The sequence below is a fragment of the Panthera pardus genome, unplaced genomic scaffold (assembly GCF_024362965.1).
Source record: "Panthera pardus isolate Hobbes unplaced genomic scaffold, ASM2436296v1 HiC_scaffold_1, whole genome shotgun sequence".
Taxonomy (NCBI): Eukaryota; Metazoa; Chordata; class Mammalia; order Carnivora; family Felidae; genus Panthera; species Panthera pardus.
In genome coordinates, this window is record NW_026526654.1 from 42,725,970 (window position 1) to 42,750,568 (window position 24,599).

General features: G+C 39.9%; 1 protein-coding gene across 8 annotated transcripts in view; it reads left to right on the forward strand.

The window, feature by feature from the left end:
- The first annotated feature begins 8,224 nt into the window (after positions 1-8,224).
- The window catches only part of KLF12 (KLF transcription factor 12), a 443,329-nt gene continuing 426,954 nt past the window's right edge, over positions 8,225-24,599 (forward strand). For 4 of the 8 annotated variants that reach the window (XM_019444195.2, XM_019444193.2, XM_019444200.2 and 1 more), the window contains exon 1: positions 8,234-8,744. The gene's annotated coding sequence lies outside the window, so the exon portion shown is untranslated. Of the gene's footprint in view, positions 8,745-8,776; positions 9,004-24,599 lie in introns of those variants that run through there. The other 4 variants (XM_019444190.2, XM_019444197.2, XM_019444187.2 and 1 more) reach the window with 2 other exon arrangements.

The following is a 24,599-nucleotide window of genomic DNA, read 5'->3' on the forward strand; positions in this document are numbered from 1 at the left end:
CTAACAAAGCTAATATAAAAGGAAAATGAGTAATTATAGGGTACCCACTATGTGTGGGTGTGGACTAAGCAATTTGGAAGTTGCTTTCATTTTTCCTTCAAAAATTTTTGAGGGAGGGCGCCTGGGAGGCTGGGTTGGTTGAACTTCCAGCTCTTGGTTTCAGCTCAGCTCAGGTCATGATCTCAGGGGTTGGTGAGATCCAGCCCCTGAGTTGGGCTGACTGTTGACAGTGGGGAGCCTGCTTGGGATTCTCTCTCTCTTCCTTTCTCTCGGCCCCTCCCCCACTCATTCTCTCTAAATAAATAAATAAGTAAATAAATAAATATTAAAAAAAATTTTTTTGAGGACTTGGGTGTTGGGTGCTGACTGAAGCCCTGGGGAGACAACTGAAGAGTGGTCAGACACATTCTTGCCAAATCTAGAGCTTACAGCCTTCTAGGTGAAGGTATGTAACGACCTCATTAGTTCTTCATGTCCTTGTAAAAAAGGTGCCCTCCCAGTTGCACAGGGAGGAAAACTGCAAGCAAGAAAATGAGCAAAACCGTCAAGAGTCACTCAAGGGTCAGTGATGAGACCCAGAATCAGTTGAGGACTTCCGGTCCACAGGTGGAAACCCTTACACCGATGACTCAGTAATATCTGAGTGTGAAATACAAACGCAGTTGGTGTTTACCTTTCTAATTATGGCTTGTTTATTCAACTTTTAAAAATTAATGTTCATTTCTCGATGCACATCGATGGAGTAGAAAGATGAGCCATAACCAGACTATGCAACTGGGTGAAGCTAAGCTGGGATTCACGTTTTGCCTTAGGTAAATCACACATGGATTAATCTGAAATAACTACATTATGGTTTGTGCACTTCGATGACTTTTTAAAATCACATTGTGTGGAAAAGTTCATGTAAAGGAACATCGTCAAATCTTTTTTTTTCTAAGTTTATGAATTGATGTGTTTCCAATGATGGTGTCAATAACTCATAAGCTTAATGGCATGTTTTTCTTTTAGCTGTCTGCCACCAAGAAGTCCATAGAGAGCCTCAGCAACATAATGGTTTTCATCTTAGGACTGGAACATTCTAAACAGTTACATAGCAAAAAGGCACACACTGTCAGTTGACTGGCCCAAATTCCATCTGAGGTGCCCTAATCCACGTCTACTTTCCTGTGATTGATTTTCATGAGACCATGTGACCCAATAATGGCCAATGAAATATAAGCACATGGTAATGGTAGGTGAGGCTTCTGGAAAACTTTCTAAAAGGAACAGACTTGGCCTTAACTTTGAGATTTTTTTCCTTCTTCCTGCTGTGGTGAGAAAAAGAAATTATGCTTTAAGAAGGGGAGCAGGAAAACAAAATGAGCTCGGGGAGCAGGAAAACAAAATGAACTTGGAGTCTTGGGGCACCAAAGATCACCTGCACGGCCTCCAACTGTGGCTGCCTCCCTTTGGGCTTTTTGTTTTGTTGAAGGAGGGGTTGGGGAGGAGACAGGGCAAAAAATATATATCTTAAGCAGCCATTAGTTGGGTTTTCTGTTGTTTGCCAATTAAAGTAAAGCAATACTAATCAGTGCTGATCTTCAACTTCCTTTCCTATCTCCTTTCCCTGTATTTTCATTTCTTGTTCTTTTATTCCCAAGTTTCTGACTAGGTTTTAATTTTTTCTCTGTATTCTTTTTTATCAGTTCTCTAATATACCATTTTACTTTCAAATTTGATAGAATGGATTTTCTATTTCCGTGACTTCCAAATTTATCAAAACTGTAAACAAGCTAATATTCCTGAATTCCATCCTTTTAAGACCCTTTTCTTTTTCCTTCTTATCAAGGCTTGAAATATGAGACAGAGCTTCCCATTTTCCTTCCCAGGGTGCACCCCTTTCCCAAAATAACAAGTTGTTGCATTTTAGTTTGAATTTGTAATGTCTTTTGCAGCTGTTGTAACGTTCATTTCCTATTGTAGTCAGACTCATCTCAGCCAAGCTGTGGCAAGAGAAATTGATTCAGCCCCAGACTTCTACCCACTGTTGTCAAGTTCAATTTCTACGAATCAGGGAACTAAAATTCAAGCCATTCTTGTTTTCAATTTAAAGTTTTTTATTTCAGAGTACCACCCAACTAACCAGAACACCACCCAGTTAGCCAGAACGCAGGGAAGATGGTACTCTCATATATTATGGTGTCCTGGTAAGTTGGTAGAATAATTTTGAAAAATAATCTGGTGAAATGTTTCTAGAACAGTAAAAACAAATTCATCATCTTTGCTTTGGTAACACAACATAGAGGACACTTCCGAAAAAAAAAATTTTTTAAAGAAGCCAAGACGTTCACTATAATGTAAGTATGATTGCAAAAATTTGGAGAAAATCCTAATGTGGTGATAAGTTAAATAATAGCAATTCACTACTAGGAAAAATGATTATGAATACTTTGTCAAAATAAAAAATATGTCTAAAAAATTGCAATAAAATAAATCCCAGGTCAGAAAGACATAGTTATTCCTGTAAGAATAGGAGAGGGATATGACTGGGTTGACCAGAATGGGGGGCTTAGAGTATTGGAAATATTCTATAGTTAAGCCAAGAAAAGGCCACAGGAGCATACCTTAACCTACGTATGTTGTATATTACTTTACACACATGACATAGTTCATATTAAAAATAAAATTATCTTTTGAAGAAATTTTTAACCTCCACAAGGTCTTTCCCCACAGTCTTCTTAATGTTTCCTAACAGATATAACTTCATCCAGAGTATTATAATTGTACTTCATATTATAATTATTCATTGCTTTTATCTAAGCTCATCTTCATATACTTATAATACTGAGGCTACTGTCTTGTATATAGTATGAAATTAAAGTATTCTGTAAACTATGTACACTGTAGATGAATTGAATTATTTCCATGGTGGCGTAATTTTTACTTATAAAAAATAAAAAGGCAAGGATAGCTATAGTTCAAATCTGATATGCCTCGATTTGCTATATTTAAAAAATGCAAACTATCTCTATTTACCACATTATATCTCCAACATTTGCAGTCTAAAAACTTGCAAAGTGCTATTTTTAAAAACAAATTTGCTATGAATTTTCCCTCTGGTTATGAAAAATTAAAATTTTATTTAATACAATTCCACTCAAAGGAGAGTGAAAAGTAGTATAATTGAATAAATATGAGAGGGACAATGCAATTAGGTAAATATGTTCCAAATTTGGTACATTTCTGTATGTAAAAACTTCTAATTTAAGGGAAAATTACTTGAGGAATGTTGCCTGGATCCATGTTCAAAAGGTGTTTGTCAACACATTTCAGAGTTTTGCTTATTATTTTTAATATGTGCACCCAAATGGAAACTCAGGTTTTCAGGTCTATAATGTTTTAATGTAGGTCATTCTAATTCTATTTATTTTTTAATTAGTTCAACAAACATTTCACTAATCACCCACTATGTGCAAAATAGTGTGAGGGGTAAAAGGAAGGCTAAATAAATGGCTAACTTACAGCCCTTTTCTCAGATGGTTACCTGTCTAGGGGAGCCAACAATATTTAATGAAAGCAGAAAAGTGTAAGTACCTAAAGAGTAAGTGAGGGAATTAACATTTGCTGGATGCCTACTTGGGCCAATATATTTCACACTGGCCCAAGTAAGGATCCAGTAAGTGTTAATCCTTCAAAGTATGGGAAATATTATTTACATGGGCAGAAAAAATGGAGAATCAGAAAGGCACTCTTTCCATTACGTTAACAGAAGCTTCAAGAATGGAAAGATAATTTTTTGATGAAGAGGTGGGATATATAAAATGTGTGCAGGGCGTCATGGAATCATTTTGGGAAGATTCCAGAGCAGACAATGGGGGTGGGGGCACTGAGCCAACTAGTAAAGGCAGCCAGGATGGATGGCGCATGGCAAGGTGTTCACCTGGGTAGAAGGTTACAAGTCTGAGATATATGAGAACCGAAGTGGGGCCCTTAAATGTCATGGTGTTGTTTTGACACTAATTTGTGTCACTTTGGGTTTTTAACTATAGATGTGCCATAATTAAGGATTTGCTGGAGGCGAGGTGGAATGGAGCTGAGGGAAGGAGGCCAGAGGTTCAGAAGTGCACGATGGGGAGGCGCGTGGTGGTAGCCCTGAAGGAGACTTTACTGCGGAAAAGAGACAACATCCGAGGGAGTGATGATCAAGCTAGAAGGACCAAAAACCGTATTGACTGCAACAAAACAAAGTTATAAAATGTCATTTTCCTCTAATTGCCAGACGGCTCCTCACACAAATCAAAACATGCTGTTTACCATGTAATCACATAATATCACCAGCTGTTTGCATTCATAGTAAGTCCTCTTACATGCCTTTCTCAGACTTAAACAGGAAAATTCCCCTTTGCTGAACATTATTGCCAAAATAGAACACATGGAGAAAAAAAAGGGCATTGAAACCTAGCAATACATATTCACTTCTGGCCCTAGGACTGTATTTTAAAATATATGAAAGCTTTGGAAATCACTTTTATTTTCACTTTGAATCAGCTCTAATCTTTCAACACAGCTTTTACTTCTGAAAATGGACTCCCATTTTCCCCCATCCCTGCCTGGAATTACATTCGTGTTAAATCATCCATGCAATCTTTGGCATCGCTAATCCTAAGGCTTAAGAACTTTAAATATACATAGATACTGAAGAGAGTCTTTACCTTAGAGAAATCAGGGTGTGGTGCAAGTAATACTCTTAATATTGTAAAAGAGTTTTCTACCACTGACACTAATTTTTCAAAATGTATCACCACTGGTGAAGTGGAAGTAAGATCTGACAAAAAGTTGCAGGTAGGTAACGTTTATTTTGACATTAGCAACTTAAAATCTCTAGTTGCAAGTTGTGCCTTATCACGTACATTGAACGAGATAGATGATCTGCTTTGGGGGGTGCTTGTGTGTGTTCTTCTCTTTTCTAGGATAAGATGTTAGGTAGAAGAATACCACAGTTAAGAAACTCCGAATACCGACCTCCATCCTCCTCGTTAATTCATTCTTCTTTTAGCATTTGCGACAGTGAACACTAAGTAAAATAGAAGTATATGAATTTGGGGAAATGAGTCATCTTTGACCCAAATTATCCTGGGTTTAAACAGAACTGAAATACGATAAAAGATGGGATTTGAAAGATACTTTCAACACTTTTTTTTTTTTTAGAGTTTGTTTGTGTGTGTGTATGTATGTATGTATTTAAAGAGAGCAGAGATGGGCAGAGAGAGAGAGAATCCTAAGCAGGTTCCACACTGAGCCACCCAGGAGACCCTCAACATTGACATTTTACGATTTTGTGCTTTCAAATTTTTTTTTGTGTGGCCAGAATTATACATTCCTAGTAAATTAATTTTGCCATGTTTACATTTCCTGATTTTTCATATTCTTGCACACACAGGGAAGTGGAGGGTAAGGGACTACATGTAAAGATATGCACATATTTTTGCTAAGCTATGTATGCTATTTTCCTAACTTCTCTCCTTCTGTTCACACCTTAGTTTGTTTTACCCTAAGTTCTATACAGGGAATGAATTACATGAACTGAATTGGAAATGTATGCCTGTACACAAACACACACATTTACTCCAGTATCCTAACTCCCAGTGATGACCACCTTCTTCATTCTTTGGTTTTGATCTTCTGCTATCTTTTCCCTTGCCTCTTTATATCTGGAGAATTGCCTTAATCAAACATTTCTATCCTTTATCTGTCAACAATTATAAAAAAAAAATCTGCAAATATTTTTTCCCCTAACTAACTTGATGTAGTTCATTTTTTCAGCCACATTACCCAGAGTCTGGATATTAACCTTGACTTTCCCCTAATTTCCTTATCTCTCTGGAATGGAGTCTTGTACTTTTTCTATCTTTTGTCATTCTATTAACATGCCTGTGGCTGTTGCCAAAAGGAGGGAGTGCAGCTTGGAATGCTTCTACACGTGCAGAAAAGCGCTGGCTACAGAACATATTTATGGTCAGTCCGCTACTCAGCTCTGAGAAAGAGCTGTTAGTACAAGAAGTGCCACGATGACATAATTTCTTACAGCATCCTTCACTCTTACAGTTAAACTCACTTCCTTCACTCTCTGCCCCACCTACAGGGAAACTTCACAGTGTTTCTAGTAGAGGCAAGTTTTTCATTTAAACATTGTACATTTGTCAATGTTCTACCATTTTTCAAACTTGTCTTTTCATGTTTCATCCAGATGTAGTGCAGTGTAAAGGGCTGTTTAACCTGATTAGCCCAGGGGATGGGGTCCGGAGCCCCTTCCCCCCGACCCCCCAAAAGAGACTCCACCCTGCTACCGCCCTTCTGCGTGCCCGCCCCATTTTGCTCCAGGGTTCCTGATTCCTGCCCCACCCACGTCTTCAGCCGTGGGCATCCCTCGCCTTCCTGCTCTCCCCACAGCTTTCCTCTTCTCAGATGACTTCACTTAAGGAGTGGTCCACGATTTTAAGACACTGTTACACTTATCTCATTTGTTCTTCTCCGGAACCCTAAGAGCCGGGCAGATCCCTCCTCGCAGTCCTGTTGTATGTCTAAGAGTCAGGCCCACTGACTCATCCCGTGTGGACTGGAAGTGGGCTGCTGTCGACTCAGCGTCCAGGCGGGACCACCTTTCCCATCATTCCTCACGTAGAGTGTGGCAGGTGGCAGAGGCCACACCAGGCGGTACCCTGCCTTTGTTTCCATTAATAACGCACACCCGGCCTTTAGAAGTGTTTGGAAAATGCCACACAAAATGTAGAGCACGGCTTTTCCTGGCTAGAAGTCGTTCCTTTGCTCTCATTTCCTGTTTCTCGGCCTCTCCCTTGTTTCTCTTCCCACCCCACTTCATGCCACATTACTGCAAATCTTGCTCTCCCTAACATAAACTTCCCCTTCGCAGCCTTCCCACCGCCGGGGCGGTTTCCCGCGCGGGGCGGGCTCAGGGGCACCGCGCAGGGGTGCCTGCGGGCTCGGGAGCTCCAGCGCGCTCACCTAGGTTTGCAAGAAAAGTGGCGCACGCATCTCCACCGCTGACCGCAGCGCCCGGCCAGCCGACCCTCGCACCCCGCCCGTCCGCTTCCGCCCCGTCTCCTCCCTGCCCCCGCCGACCCTCCGGCGCGGCGCTGACCCCGCGCCCTCCGAGCCGCGGCGGGAACGGCCGCCCCGCCGCTGCCTCCACTCTCCCGCCCCAGAATCCCGCGGATCCGCTCCCCCAGGCGCGAGGGCGGGGAGGGAGGGGCCGCAGGGGAGAGCAGCTAGGGCTCCGCTCCCGGTCGCCCGCTTCTCGTGCCTCCCTCCTGGGGCGCAGGGCCGGGGGCTGGACTCCCCTACGCCGCGGCTAGGAGCCCTCGGGGCCTCGGCGGGGGTCTGGAGCTCCAGCTTCCTACCCCTCCTGCAAGTTCGCCTGCTTTCCCGAATAACTAGCGCGGGCAGGCACCCTTTCTCCCGGGTTTCCCGAGCGAGGCATGCGTCTCCCCTGCCCCCATCCATCCCAAGGTGAAGCACTGGGAGGGAGGACGCCCCCGCTTCGCCCACAACGTGCGCTGCTCCCGAACCCAAACAATGATCCCTCTCCCTTCCTCGCCCAGCCCCCGGCCCGCCCCACCCCCGCGCGTACCCCGGCTCCGAGGGCACCGCCCGCCCGGCTGCCCCTGCTTTGGACCCCATTGTTGCCCGACCCGGGCGATGCCCGGCGCCCGGGGGCGGTCCCCGGGAGCCGCCGCGCCGCCGTGCCCGCAGCCTCGGCCGGCCGCTCGAGCCGGCTCCGCCCACACCTTTCCAAGTTAGCTGGCGGGCGAGCCGCGGGGACGGCTCGGGCGCCCGGCCCCCTCCCTGCACGCCCCCACCCGGGCCGGAGCGGGGAGGGGGCGGGGGGCCGGGCGGGCTGCGCGCTCGATTTGCCTCCGAATTCTCTCCCGAAGGCTGCCTTGCGCGCTCAGACACAAAAGAGGGGACTTTCTCGCGGCTCAGCGCGAGTCCTCGCCTGGCGAGTTGCAATCCGGGGGTTCCTCCCGCCGCGAGGCCCCGCGGGCCCCCCTCGGCCGGCGGCTCCCAAAGCTCCGTTGGCCATGTGTAGGTTATTTTGGGTGCCGCAGCAAGGTGGTGCAGGTGAAAGGGAAGCGCGGCCGAGGCCGGGGGGCGGGGGCAGGGGTGGGGCGGGGTGGGGCGGGGTGGAGGCTCCGCGGACCCACCCCCCAGCCCGGCGGCCCGGGCGGCGAGGCGAGGGCCGGGCAGTGGGTGTTGCCTTCTACCTCTGCGAGCGGGGAGGGGTTAGTTTCCCACAGGGGATTTCAACCATCACACTCAGAGCCCGCCTCCTAATCCTCGGGCGGAGCGGCTCGGGGGCCCCATTTTATGGCAATAAAGCGACTTAGCGCCTGCTGAGCGAGCCCCTCCCCGCCGCCGCCCCCGCCCTCGGCCCCACCCCGGGGCTCGCCCGCAGCGGCGGGGCTTTGTTTCTGGGGAGGAGGACCCGGAGCTCTTTTGTTTGGGGGTTTGGTGTTTTCACCCCCCCCCACCTCACCTCACCCCACCCCACCCCACCCCCCACGCCTCTCCGGTTTCCTGAGCTGCGGGCTGCAAGGGAGGAGAAGCGGCGTCTTGCAACCCCCTCGGCTGGGCCCCGGGGTAATTCGATGCGGGCCTGGCGAGGCTCCCCACGCTAGACCGGGGCTCGCGTCTCGGCAGCCTCCACCCACCGGCCCACCCTACATTTAGCGCATCATGTGATCCGGGTAAGTCATTTGCAAGTACAACAGTTCCCTGGGTTGCCCCCCATTCATTTCCTGAGAACTGCAGAGAGCAGCTGAGAGGCTCTGCCTGTGCGTGTGCGAGTGTGCGTGTGAGTGTGCGCGGGTGACGCCGTGTGTGTGCGAGAGTGAGTGTGTGCGCGCGCGTGTGTGTGCGAGAGAGAGAGAGAGAAAGGGAGAGAGAGAGGGGGACTCTGTGTGAGGGAAAGAAAACAATTTCTCCTGCTCTGCAGCTTCTGTTCAGGTCTGTGCCGATTCCGTTTCTTATCAAAATAAACAACCCCCTCCTTTTTTTTTTTTTTTTTTTTTTGCCATCCCAAATCAGACCGTGTTCTCTTAACATGTTTTATTTTCCTTCTGTCATCTGCTCAAGTTAAATCATTTTGGTTGGTCTGTGTTCTTAAAGGGGGAAAGTGTTGGGAAGCGGGAGGGGGCCGAGGGAGGGCGATGCTATTGCAAAGCAAGTAGCGTCGGTCGGATATGTGAAGAAGAAAGAAGGAGGTTTCTCTCTCCACCCCCCCCCCGCACCAATTTTTTTTTTTTTTTTAAAGAACTTATCAAGTACCGTGAATTAAGCAAATGTTTTTCTACCCCTGGTGGAATTGTTGGTTGCAATGTTTGCCTGACGGTTGCCAAGGATGGGACATAAAACACCCGGGCTGAATCGGGGAGGCGGGGGTGGGGGGTTGTGGAAGTAGTTTGCCCCCAGGAAGAGAGCGAGTTCGGTGAATAGCTGCCGCACCGGGGCTGTGTGGGCTGTGGGTGTGCGCTGGAGAGAGTGGAGGGGAAGGGGTTAAGGCGGAGATGACACTGCTGGCATGAATAGTGGTCCTGGTGCTACATTCATTATTGTCTCTGGTCGTAATGATGTGTAACTGTCACTTGCTACAGTGCCTGGTCCGCGGAAGTAGCCAGGGGCTGGCCCGTGGCTGTTATTTTCAATTACGGGGGAGCCGGCCGGAGTTGACAAGGGGCAACTTTGCACGTCCACCCGAGCCGGGCAGCCCGCGGAGCTGGCCTGGGAGCCCTTTCTAGCCTCAGAAGCTCGCTCCCAGGTCTCGGACTTGACCTCCGCGACATTAGTTGGTGTTCGTGTTAGATGCTCCCCTATGGGGAGAATCAATCCTGCTTTTGTTGGGTAGAGAGCTGCGTATTAGAACTTTGAAAAACTTTTATCTTTGGGGAAAAGGGTGGGGTGCACTCAACAGTTCTGTTTCGAAGTGCATTTGAGGCAAACGCTTGGAAAAAGTACCAATTCCTTTGTTATATGCCCTGCGGCTTCCCAGCCCCCCTTCACCCTGCGCTTCGAGTTTTGCATACTTTAATAGTAATACCCTTAATTCAGCTGATAAAAACTGACTGTGTTGAGTTAAAGAGTGTTAGTACAACGGAATGTGTAATCTGGATAAACAGTTTGTATGGTTAATATCGTCAGCTCTCTAATTTAACAGTACAGATGGTTTAAGTATCGTTCTGTATGGATTGTTTTAAGCAATCCCACTGGCTAATAGAATTCTCGGCCGAGCACTGGGATATTTTATTGTAAATCAGCTTTAATATTCTCTGTTTCCCGGTCACACCAGGGAGGTGAGCAGGTCTATTTACATTTGGTGCCTGTGCATCCAGTGGCCTCAGTAGACATCTGTCAATCAAATAACGTCATTGTGCAAATCCACCTAGACGCCTCCAGGCCCTTTTCTTACTGGAGGAGAGAGTTGTTTAGATAAGTAAATGCTTTGAAATAAATTTGGTGTCTTTTAAAAGGGAGCCTCTTGTGATGGGAATAGGAGTGGTCACTCTGGAAGAGTGGGTGTATTCCATCATGAAACAAATGCTCTTTGGAATTGGCATTTAATAAAAACAGTGACTCCCCCCCGCCCCCCCCCCCCCCCAAAAGCCTGGTTGTGCTGTTTGTAGACCTCATTCGCATTTTGTTTACATTCTTTAAAACCACGCAGAAATTGGTTGCGATAAAGGGGTATACTTTTAGGCTAGAAGATGTTTAACTGTGGAAGCTTAGACATGGGATGGTGAAGGGCAAACATTTCAGTTGCATAAGTTGTATCTTTATCGCTGCAGCCTGGTCAATCGATTGAAGACTAGCTTGAGTATGGTAAGCTTCTTTGAGTTGGGGAGGGAGCAATTAGAGCATAGAAGTATTGGCAGAAATTTGTAATGCATTTAGGAGAGAAGTTTATTATTCTTGTCTTGTAATTCATAACTATTATGAAGTATACCGAAGCTGGTGAAATTTGGAAGTTTCAAATTTATGAACCAAAACCATGTAACTAATATAGTTGTGTCAGATACACAGAACATTCTTGAGGAATTTCTGTTTATTTTTGAGTTGCTTCAGTTATTTATCTATTACTTAACGATGCATATTTAAAAGAAGCTTCGGTCAGCTAAACTTTATTTTGGAATGCTTTGTATTACTATTTATTGAATGAAAATTGTTGTGCCAGTGGGCCCTTAACATATATTTTTTTTCTCCAGAAAGTTCTTTTTCAGTAACTGAATGTCATTTGGGAGAAAACTGGTCCTGGTGTAGCATTTGAGACCTTGACCTTAGCAACTTTTGGCTGGTGGTTGTTTACTACAGCTGCAGCCTCTGTGTGTACAGAAAGGGAAGGGACTGCAAACACCAGTGTGCTCACTCTCCCCAGGCCAAGGGAAAAACAAATCAGGATGCGTGATGTTCATTCATTCCGAAGAGGGTGCATCAGGCATAGAATAGCAGTAGTGTTCTGGTCATTTAAAAATATATATGTTCCTCGGGGATTACTTCCCTGCCTCCTGTGAAAGGTAAACAAGCACTTGAACAGACTGAGTGAGTTTTAAATGTTCTATCATGAAGCAGGCTGTTATCAAGTGAATGAAATAATTTGGTCTTAACCATAGGTGTGTTTTTTTTTGTGTGTTTTGTTTTTTTCTTTTTCCTCTGCAAAGAGGACGTAAGTGCTTAGGCCTCTAGGCCTACACTGAGGGCATTTTGAACTCAAGCCAGTGTTGGTTAATCTAGAGTACTGAATCATCTTACCAGTGAGGTGATATTGTTAAGCAGTTGCACATATGAAGGTCCTCGGTGTTTTCGCCATTGTACAAAATGGAAAGTGTGGAATTTCATATTTATGTGTGAATTTCATTAAGATAATCAATTAAATTGGGGGTGTCAAATGGTTTTCTTTAGATTGTGAGAGAAACAGTCTTCTTAGAGGGTTTACTTCATAAATGTAACTGTAGATGATTTGTGTATTGATACAAACTAGTTGTATTCTACAAAACTAGAGGTGCAGACTTAACTTGAAAAGTTATTTGTTTTGGATAAGGAAGTCTTCCCGCTTGTGCTTTCACGCTGATTAATGAGCAAGAACTAAAAATCTCAAAACTGCTTTATTTAACAGTTTTATTTAACACCCATGGTTATCTTTTTCCTTGTAGAAAACAGCTTTCATTTTTATAAATAATTTCTAAAATAGGTTGCGGTTGCTTGCCTTTATCATTTATGTTTTGAAAATGCTGTATGATAGTAGGGTGGTAATATCTGTATTTTTGCCCCCTGTTCACTTATTTTCTTTTATGTTTATTTTTCAGCTGACAAATTACGCACAGCTTTCAGTCTTTAGTATGTACAAGATGTAAGGGTAAAAATATTAAAATTAAATCACTGGCGACACCCTATAAACCACAGCCTTAACTCATCCACCACAACCACAGCTCCCAAAATCAAAACGCAAGTAAACAGATGGGCCTTGCCCTATGCCCAGGAGGTCAACAGCCCTGGGCTCTGTGAGATCTGCTGTATTTCCAGATCCCAAACCCGTTCAGGGAAATGTCTGACTTCAACAGGCCAGAATTCATTTTCAGGGCCTGGACCAGCCACACCCCATCTGATGTCAGCTTTTGAGTTCTTGTGGCTGAGAACACATGCTGTGGATTAAATGGTTACTTTCTCTATATATTCTCAGTAATTATGTTACAAAAGGATTTTTCGGTTTTGGGTGTTTATTGTCATAAAAGTGGCTACTTGAGTAGTCCTGTTGCTCCATAAAAATTTGTTTGGGTCTGGCAGTAGGCTACAGGATATTCACCCAGAGAATTCTGCTCTTGGCGTGGTCTTTCTTCCTGTCTTTTTCTCCAGTGAAAGTCATATACTTCTGTTGCTGTTTCGTGGTATATTTTTTTGATTATTAGCATAATTGGACTGGTCTGAAGAGTATTGCTTTTTAGGTACAGATGGGGTAGCAGGAAGCCTTTGCTGCTGTACTGCTGCATGGAAGGTGAGAGAAACCATTGGAGAGCTTTGGGATAGTTTTCTCCGTCCCATCAGAGGTAATAGAAGCCCAGCTATTACAGTTTACTGGCCTAGACAGCCAGGAGTTGTGTTCCCAGTGCTACAGTCACAACACCTGTGGGTTTTTAGAATTATTCTGGGCGTAATGTATATGTGTATATCACATGTATGTGTGTTTGCTATTTTACATATATTTTATGTATATATATGCATGTATATAGTATTTATGAACGTGAGTTTTTATATTCTGTATGTTGGTATATATCCCCCGGCACCCCTGACGCTACATATATTACGAGCAAGAATTACGGTAAAAAGTCCCCCTCCTCCCACTTGTATACAAAAGAAGGAAAACACACAGTTTGTTTTTTCCAAATCCTATGTTTAGTAATAATGTTCTCACTTGGTTTTGAGTTTAGGAAGCAAACTTAGAACGTGAAAACAGCCTTGCCCCAAAGAAAACAAACCAACATAACTAAATGAGAACCGAGATAAATGATTGTGAAAAAATGAAACAGCTAACTGTAAAGAAAATATTTATTCATTTCACAATCCGGTATCTGCTAAGATTATATATCCTGGAATCTGGACTGATTGAGGTGGCAGAGATATCACAATCTGAAGCCGGGTCTCTTGGTTACTAAAACTGGACGACCTTGGTTAAATTTCTTAACCTGAGTCTGTAAAATGGGAAAAATAATAGACATTTTACAGGGTTGTGGTGAGGGTAAAAGAAGATAGTGTGGGTACGAATCACTTTGTAAAACTAGAAAGTACTCGTGTGGCAACTGATTTGACAGGAAAACCACTCCCTCTCCATCCCCCACATCCCTACAAGGGATGAACTTTCCAGCCTCTCTAAGTGAGCATATAAATTACACTTATGGAGAAGGAATTTCCGAGTGTGGGTAGAAAACTTCTGGCAGTCAAAGGTCATGAATTCCATTCCTGTCTCACCAGAGATTTGCTCTGTGACCTTGAGAAAGTCATTCTTAAAAAGTTTCTCTGTAGCTGGTATGAAACTTTACCATTAACATTTGTATAATGCAGGTGAAGTATCTGAGCTTTTCAAAAGAATGTACATGAAAATACAGTTCCCATAATGATTTTACAGAAAACAGAAAGTGAAGATCAAGAGTGATTTCTTAGAGATTGTAAACCTCCTTCAGTGAGTCCATTAGTCATTAAAAATACCCTTATTTTTTTATAGAATCATTAATTTTGTGCTGTTATTCTATAATTTAGAACAGTCTTATTGAACTGCAAATCCCTAATTAAGCGAAGATTCTGTTGATTAAGCTATGTCTGATTTATGGCTTAAGCCAGAAATAAAGCGTCTTGGTTAGACTCAAACATTGTTGTAACACAATAAATGCACAGCCAAGAGAGGTAAATGATGGAGATATTACATGGATATTTGAAAATTTATTGAACATATTTTATTTATGCACACATTTTTTCTGCTGTGTACATTTCTTTACACACATACATTTGAGAAAATTAACAATATTAATTTACATAATTTCTCCCCAGCCACATTTTCTTCAGTTAAGAAACAAAAAAAAATATTTTTTCACACTCTGTGTAAACACTATTCTTGGAAGAGCAAAGAAATTGACTCACACTAGCTCATCAATAGAATTCATTTTAGACTCTTTCTGTGTCACACATACACCTTGCCTAACTCCTGTTCCTGTTACAACTATCACTGTAAAAACATCACTTCCTCTGGGATTCTTGCCATCCCTTACTTTGCAAAGTACTTGAATAAGAATATTGAATAAGAATAAGAATTCTGAATAAGAATATTCAGGGTTCCAGGCTGTGTTCTATGGCCCTATAGTACATGCTGTTTTTCTGGTGCAACTGCTTGTTGATTTGCTGGTCCCCTCCCAATAGTAAGCCCCTTGAGAGCAGGAAATGATTCTTCTTCATAATTACTGTACTGGCTTCTCACCCGGTGCCTACCATAGTGACAGATCGCACAGTGCTAAAATACTTGTACAAGGAACAAATTAAGGAGTGCAATCTCTGTGACTAACCCTCCAGTAGCCCAGTGCCAGTATCATGGATTTTTCCTTCCTAAGTCTTTTGATCTCTCTCTAGCTAAGCATATTCAACTCTATTAGCCATTCCACAATTCACTACCTTTTCCTGCCTTTTTTTTTTTTTTTTTTCTTCTTTTTCTCTTCGCGAAATAAAGCTTTGTAGTGGAGTCAAAGGGTGCTGGATTTGAAACCTCAGGCTACTCGGGTTTGGCTGTCTGACTGGACAAGTTAATTCTCCAAGTCTCCGTTTACGTATAAGTAAAAACAAAAACAAGAACAAATAATGTCAACATTGCAGAATAGTTTTGAACACTAAAATTGTGGTAATGTCCATAAAGTGTCAGGTGTATAGAACCTTGTACATATTTAGTGCTCAATAAATATTAGTCTGCTCTAGGATATTGGTGCCTCTCTCTCTTTCTCTGTCTCTTTTTTTTTGTATTATAATTTTTAATTCCAGTTACTTAACATACAGTGTTGCATTAGTTTCAAGTGTATGATATAGTGATTCAACACTTCCATACATCACCCAGTGCTCATCAGGACAAGTGCCCTCCTTAATCCCTGTCACCTACTTAAACCATCCCCCCTCCACCCTCCCCTCTGGTAACTATCAATTTGTTCTCTACAATTAAAAGTTTGTTTCTTGACTTGTCTCGCTTTCTCTCATTTTCCCCCCATTGCTTATGTGTTTTGTTTCTTAAATTCTGCATATGAGTGAGATCATACGGTATTTGTCTTTCTCTGACTGACGTATTTCGCTTATTGTTTTACTCTTTAGCTGTATCCGTGTTGTGGCAAATGGCAAGATTTCATTCTTTTTTATGGCTGAGTAATATTCCATTACACACACACACACACACACACACACACACACACACACACACCACTTCTTTATCCATTCATCAGTCGATGGACACTTGGGCTGCTTCCATATCTTGGCTTTTGTAAATAATGCTGCTATTAGTATTCTTGTATTCTTTGGGTAAATACAAGTAGTGTGATTGCTGGATCACAAGGTAGTGCTCTTAAAAGCAGCCATTCAGAATGAGTAGTAGCAGCAAAATAAAATAACTACTCTTTATTGTTCAGAAGTTAGGTACTGTGTTTTTCACATGTTAGTTTATTTGATATGTACTCTTTACTACACAGGTATGTATGGTTGACTTTCAAATAATTTACACTTTGAATACTATATGTGGAAACCCCTAAAGTACCTTCTATACACTGGATTTTGACTTAAGGATGCATTGCTTTATAGCAGTTGTGTAATGGTGCTCACTGCCCAGTAAGAGTTCCCCTCCCCCAATGACTGCTATTTTTGACAGTATTTTAAAAAATAATTTGAAAATTTGGGGCACCTGGGTGGCTTATTCTTATTCTTATAAGCATCTGACTCTTGGTTTCGCCTCAGGTCATGATCTCACGGTTCATGAGTTCGAGCCCCGCATGGGGCTCTGTGCTACTGGTGCAGAGTCTGCTTTGGGTTCTTTCTTTTTCCCCCTCTGCCCCTCTGCCCCTCTCCCTCTCTCTCTCTCTCTCTCCCTTTCCCTCTTTTGACTCTGAGAGTGGGTCTCCTTTTTTTAATTTTATTATTATTATTTAAAAAATTTTTTTAATGTTTATTTATTTTGAGGGAGAGAGAGACAAAGTGCGAGCAGGGGAGGAGCAGAGAGAGAGGGAGACAAATAATCTGAAGAAGGCTCCAGGCTCCAAGCTGTCAGCACAGAGCCCGACGCGGGGCTTGAACTCACAAACTGTGAGATCATGACTTCAGCCAAAGTTGGACGCTTAACCGACTGAGCCACCCAGGTGCCCCAAGAGTGGGTCTCCTTTAAAACATGAGTCTGGTCCCTTGACATATACAATTTTTTTAAGTTTTCAGAAGTGCATCACATATTAAAATATGGGATTCCTCTTTTTATTCATTAAGTATTTGTTGAGTACATATGTATGATATTACGGTTTCTATTTTATAGATGTAGGGGCTGATTTTAACCCAATTAATGCCAATAACCATGATCAATAGCCAGTTAGCTTTAGAGTAGATTTTTTTTTTTTGATGTTTATTTATTTTGAGAGGGAGAGCAGGTGGGGGAGGGTGGCAGAGAGAGAGAGAGAGAGAGAGAGAGAGAGAGAATGAGAATCTCAAGCAGGCTCCATGCCCAGCGTGGAGCTTAACACGGGTCTCTATCTCACCACCCTGAGATCATGAGATCATGACCTGAGCCAAAATCAAGAGTCAAATGTTTGAGCCACCCAGGTATCTCTAAAGTAAAGATTTGAACACTGGAAAGCCGTTGTGTTATGCCCTATTCCCTGTATTACTCTTAACTCCCTTCAGCAGTAAGTATGATAGTCCAGATTTAATCTTCTTGTAGAGTAGAGCAAAAAATGGGAGTATTAGATACTGTATTTACAGGCTGTTATTTGTTTGTAGATACTGACCTACTGCACTTACTAGCATATTTACCTCAATACAGAAGCCAATTTTGTGATGGTTGATACATGTGCTAAAACAAATTGTGAGACCTAATCCAAAAAATTGCTTTAGAAGGCAACTGCTATAGGGTATATCAAAGTGGCAGCAATAGACCAGTAACTTCTGGCCAGTATGCATTCTGTCATTTGATAAAGCTGTTACAGTCAGAGGCATCATACGAGTAACAAAAAAAACATTATCTCTATAAAAAATGCCTTACCCATTTGACCTACACTTATTTAGCTCCTATCATGTAATCCGGAATCATGTATGGAAATGGATAGGGCATTATCATTGATTAGCTGAAAATCAAAGAGGGAAGGTGAGACTTATGTGGAAACTTACAATACAAAGTAAGTTGTGATACATGGACCAAGTTGCTTAAAATTCATGGGAAAAAATTCCTTGTATCTGGGAATGAAAGGTTTTAGGTTTTTAGTGGATATGGCAATAATTCTTCATGCAAAATGTTTACTTTTTATGGAAAAGAAAAAGCAAATCTGCAAGAATAAGAAAGCAAATTAAAAACATTATTTTGGCCACTGTGGTGGTTTCACACATCCTTTTCTGTTATCTTTTAGAGCTGATGGCTTTATGGTGTTTTGGCAAACTTTTATCATTTGCAATAACACGAGAATATTGTGATTCCCAAAATTAGATCCTGGGATGTACTTGGCTAGTAGGACGTGCAGTGTTATAATGAGTTTAGAGAAGGTTTATTTGGGCAAAACAAAATAATAATGTTGATCGGTTAATAAAATTTTAAAAATACACTTTATATGGGGGCATCTGGGTGGCTCAGTTGTTTAAGTGTCAGACTCTTGATTTTGACACAGGTCATGATCTCAGGGTTCATGAGTTCAGGCCCCATGTCTGACTCTGTGCTCATAGGCAGAGGCCACTTGGGGGTTTTCTCTCTCTCTCTCTCTCTCTCTCTCTCTCTCTGCTTCTCCCCTGCTTGTTCTCTTTCTCTCAAAATAAAGAAATAAACTTAAAAAAATAAGTTAAAATAATGAAAAAAATATACTTTATGTGAGGCTGTGTAGTCAAATTTTTTTCATATTGCTAAATTTAAGCAATGACCAAAAACTTTGAATATAGGAATAAGAGGTTTTGTTTGTTTGTTTGTTTTTAACATAAGAATAATGGAAGGAAAAACTTGGAAACTGATCAGTTTTCCGATCAAGAAGGTCGGAGTCCATTGTAATTTATCAGAGGTGTTGCTTGAAGGCATATTTAGAAAGAAACTTTACATTAAAGTGGTTGGTTATTTAAAGTGACATCCTCTGGAATGTGCATTAGCTTTCTGCGTTAGGTATAAATACAGAACACTTAAAGAAACACAAAATATTTCATTTTGAGATAATACATAACCAGAAGGAAATTCACTCTTAATGAGTCTATAAAGAGCATTGATGGAATTCTTATTGTACGCTGAGCTCTCTATTGAATATATTGGGATTATACCAAGGCTCTAAGCTGAGGCAGTTGTTTTTATTTATAAATAGCTTGGTAAATAAGACACTTTAGAATACTTGAGAAGTATGGGATAGCAAAAATATATATATATATTATATTACATATATTATTATATTATATTATATATATATATGGTTAGTGCTTTTTGGTTAGTGCTTGGTGGTTTACAGAGTTGTTTTTTGATAATCTTATAAGGTAGATTGGACACATGTTATCATTTTATTCATGAGGATATTAAGGTCATCTGAAGGTAGAGTATCTAGAAGGTGGCCAAGTTGAAACTAGAACCTTGATTTCCAACACCAGTAAAATAATTTTTTCCATTTCATCTGATTGCTGTCTTCCTAAGTTTCATTTAGTTTAAGATAGTCTCCGTTGCTCAAAGGAGGTGCCAATGTCTAGTGTCTAGCTCATGTGAGATTCAGTGAATATTATTGGATGAATTCTTTTTCCTTCCAAAATGTACTTTGAAGGGGCATAACAAAAAACCCATAATGCTCAGAAAGATCAACTTAATTCTAGAAGACACTGTGCAAATAGAGGCATGAATATTCTGAAGAAAATTAGGGAGGTGGTTCATCACTTACCATGTACCAGTGCTTGTGCTAGGTGCTGAGAATACAACAGTAAATAAAACCTGGGCTTTGTCTCAGGTATAAACAGATCAGGAGGAACCGGCACAACTAAACCCAAAGAGAGGGCCTTGCTCTAGTATATTTCGGTTTATTTTATTTTCATTTAGATCCTTAGTGTGCCTAAAAATAGTACCTAGATATTTTTAGATTTATGTTTTAGTTTCTTTTAAGTACTTTTATCTTATCAGAAAATCTGTTTCCATTTAAGCATGTGATTGTCTTAGTTTTTTTTCTTTTGAAAAAAATATTTTGCATTTATTGTACTTAAAATGTGTATGATACACTTAAACGCCATTATCTCATTTAATGCTTGTAACCAACCCAACGTTAGGTATTTATTTAAATTAATTTATTATTACTTTTATGACTCAGGTTTTCAAAGGACAACAGCTTAAGATCTGTGTTCCCAGGGATAAGCTTTGTTTTGCAGAAACTCACTCATTGAGCAGTGTTTACAAATATATTCTCTCTCTAATAAAAGCATGTGTTTGAAAACTTCATTTTTTTCTTTCTTCCTTTCTTTTCCTTCTTATCTTCCTTCCTTTTTACTTAGCTCCCCTTGTAGCTAGCGGTAACATTCCATTCCCCCATAACCCATGTTATCGGGACTATGTGTCTTTTTTACTGTTCTCCATATTCTCAGTGTTATAAACATATTCACACAAGGTTTTTTGATCACTGATTATAAAAATGGGATTATATTTTGGAGACTATTATCTACTTTCAAAGGGAAATACTCCCACTCAACCGCTATAGCTCTACTCCATTTACAAAACAAAAACAACTGTTGCATGATACTCTAAAGTATGGTTATTTCATAGTCTAGTTAACCATTAATTTACTGATGGGCAATACTTTGTTTCTACCTTTTTCCACTAAAAGCAATATTGTAATACATATCTTTATAGCTATACTCTGACAGACCAATGCGATAGATTCCCAGGATGCAGTTATGTTCTGCTTCAAAATGTTGCCACATTGCTTTGAAGAAAAAGGCTGTAACAGTTCATGTTTTTACCAGTAATGTGGGCAAAACCCTTTCCTTGAAAGTCCATCAGCAATGGACTTTTCCAGTTTGATAGTTTTGTAGTAGTATCTCATTGTTACTTTAAATTAGTATTTCCTGACTGTTGGTGACCTTGAAGATCTCTTCCTATTTGTAGCTACATTGGAATTGTTTTCTAAGAATGGCCCTTTCATACTTTTTGCTCATTTTTCTACTTGGTTGTTGTCCTGTGGGAGTTTATATATTATAGCTATTAACCATTGGTCTGGTACCTGCATTGCAAATATTTTTTTTCAAAAACTGATCTTTTGGGGCACTTGGGTGGCTCAGTCGGTTAAATGTTCTGTTCTTGCTCTCAATTCATGTCTTGATCTCAGGTTCCTGAGTTCAAACCCTACATTGTGCTTCACTCTGGGTGTAGAGTCTACTTCAAAACAAAACAAACTGATCTTTTCTGTTTAAGAAGTATCTTTTGATGTGTAACATTTTTAAATTTTATGTAATCATTCTGTCTGGTTAACTTTTTTTTTTTTTTGAGAAAGAGAGAGAGGAAGAGGGAGAGACAGAGCATGAGCTGGGGAGGGGCAGGGAGAGAGGGAGACACAGAATCCAAAGCAGGCTTTAGCCTTTGAGCTGTCAGCACAGAGCCCCATGCAGGACTGGAAACCAAGAACTGTGAGATCATGACCTAAGCTGAAGTCTGATGCTTAACCGACTGAGCCACCCTGGTGCCCCTGGTTAACTTGTTTTTTTCAGTGTTTTCTCCATTGGTAAAACAGATGTGTAATCTACACTTAGATTGTATTTTTCTTTCCACTTTGATCTTATCTTTGATGAACTTGGAATTTGTAGTTATATGTGCTATAGGAGAGGGATCCACTTTTATTTACTTTCAGATACATAACTGGTATCAGCACCATTTTTAAAGTAATGTGTCCTTTTACAAGTAAATACACATTCCCTAATTGTATTGTCTTATGTTCTAATATATCCTATAATACTAGATTTTTTTCCTTTTAAAACAGTAGAGTGCAAATCTAAGGAATATTTCATCCATTGTTCCAACTTCCCTGGGCAAAAGATACACAAAAACTCTGTTGTGAATCTAATTAGAATTGCATTAAGTTATATATACTCTGGGAACAATTAACATTTTATTTATTTTTATTTTATTTATTTACTTATTTTTTATTAAGAATACTTTTATTTTTATTTTTATTTTTTTCAATATATGAAATTTATTGTCAAATTGGTTTCCATAACATTTTAATACTTTTAGTGCAGAGTATCATCCCAATTCAAGAACGTGGATGTCCTTCTGTTTATATCATTTTTCATGTTTCAAAAAGATTTTAGTATTTTATTTGTAATAGTTGTTTCCTGTTTACTTGAATTTAGTTATAAGTAGTTTTATAGGCTTTTGGCTATTTTGTATTTATTGAGATGATATATGATTTTCTGTTTTAGTCTGTTAATTTAGTGAGTTAATTGTGTTTGATTTGTGTGTGTGTTGCTTGATTTTAAATGTTGTGTCAGCCTTTCATTCCTTGTGTAAGTCTTACTTGTTCTTGATGTGTCATCTAATTATATATAGTTGTATTTGATTTTCTTATATTTTGTTAAGAAATAAAAAATATATAAGTTCATGGGACATGGTGGTCAGTACTATTTATTCTTTTTAGTTTCTCTATCTGATTTTGCTTTCAGGGTTATTCCTCACCTCCTAAAATAACTTGGGAAGTGTTTTATCATCTTCTGGTTTTTTTTTTTTTTTTTTCTTTTTTGGAATACTTTGTGTGGAATTATTTCTTCCTTAGATGTGTGGAAGAATTCACAAGAGGCTCCATCTGGTTTGGAGGGTTTTTTGTTTTGTTTTGTTTTGTTTTTTTCTTTCCTTTGTAGGAAGGTTTTAAACTATAAATTCAATTTATTTAGCACAGAGCTATTCAGATTATATATTCATTTGTGAATGAAACTTCTTAGTTCGTGTTTTGAAGGAATTTGGCTTTTTCATCTGAGTTACAGAATTTATTGGCATAAAGTTGTTTATATTGTCCTATTCTTTTAATGTTTTTAGGATCTACACTGACTACTTGTTATACCTGATGTTGGTGACTTGTGATTTTTCTCTTTTTGTCTTGATCAGTCTGGCCAGAGGTGTATTAATTTTTTTGATGTTCTGAAAGGGCCAGCTTTTGGTTTCATTATTTTTTTCTCCAACTTTTACTTTTTCTAATTCTTTATTATTTCCTTTCTTATGCTTGTCATGGGTTTAATTTGTTCTGTTTTTAGTTTTTTAAGATGGAAGCTTGAGACCTTTCTTCTTATATAAGGATATGATGTTATAAATTTTACTTTGAGCACTGCTCTTTTAAGTTTAATTCAGTTCAAATACTTTCTGATTTCCATTGTGATTTCTTCTTTGACTTTAGATTGTTTAGAATTGTGTTTTTTAATATTTAGATACTTGGTGATCTCACAGATATCTTTCTGCTATTGGTTTCTAGTTTAATTCCATGGTTTTCAGAGTCTGTATGATTTTGATTCTTTAAAAGTTTTCTGAGATTCGTTTTATCACTCAGTATATGGGCTGTATCGGTAAATATTACATGTACACTTGAAAACAAGGTTTCCTGTCATTATTGGATAGAGCATTCTATGAATGTCAGGTTTATATTTTATAAATATGATTGAGCTAAGTTGGTTAATAATGTCTTCAAGTCTTTGTCAACTGATATTTTTCTCTCTTCTGTCAGTTATTGGGAAAGATGGGCTTAAGTATTTATTTATTTATTTTCAATATATGAAATTTGTCAAATTGGTTTCTGGCTTAAGTATTTAAAATACAATTGTGAATTAATCCAATTCTCTTTTCAGTTTTAGTACTTTTTGCTTTATGCATTTTGAAACCTTTGTTATTAGGTGCGTACATATTTAGTATTGTGTTTTCTTGGTGAATTGACCCCTGTAATATTACTCTTTTTCCTTTATAGACAACATATAATTCTATAAGTTATAATTGTACTGTATGTATGTATATACACACACACACAATTATATGATATATCATGTAACATGTAATTGGGTGTGACTTTTTAATCCACTCTGTCTCCAACTTTTGTTTAGAATGATTTGTTAGCTTACATTAAACATTTTTATGTGATTGGTTTTCTATGTACTAACTTGCTATTCGTTTTGTATTTGTCTCACCTGTTTTTTGCTCTTATTTTTCCATTTCTAGCCTTTTTTGGGCTTGATTATTTTTTAGTAGTCAATTTTATTTCCACTAATGGCTTATTAGTTATATTTCTTTGTTTTATATTTTTAGTGGTTATTTCCGGGTTTGCAATATACATCATGAATTTCTCACAGTCAAATGATATAATAGCACTTTCTGTATGATGTTAGAATATTACAACAGTATACTGCCATTTTTTTCTCTCCTGTTGATGCTATTTTCCTAATATATTTTAACTTGCACATGTAATAAATCATATATTTCTTAGGTATTTGCTTTAAAGATTTAATTCCCTTTAATAGTGATTACAAATCAGAAGAGAATTTTTTTATATTTATGGATTTTTTTAAATATTTCAAAGGTTCTTTCTTTCTTTGTTGTAAATTTCTATCTAATATCGTATTACTTTTGCCTAAATAAAATATTTCTTGAAATGTAGGTCTGCTGACAGTGACTTTTCACAGTTTTACTTATCTGAAAGAGTCTACTTGCCTTTGTTTCTGAAATATTTTAGCTGGGTTTGAATTTTAGTTTGACAGTTTTCTCCCCATTAGTTTCAAGATGTTGCTATATTATCCTCTAGCTTACATGGTTTCTGAAGAGATGTCCTTTGTCATTCTGGGTTTTGTTCCTCTATATGTAATGAATGTTTCTCTTT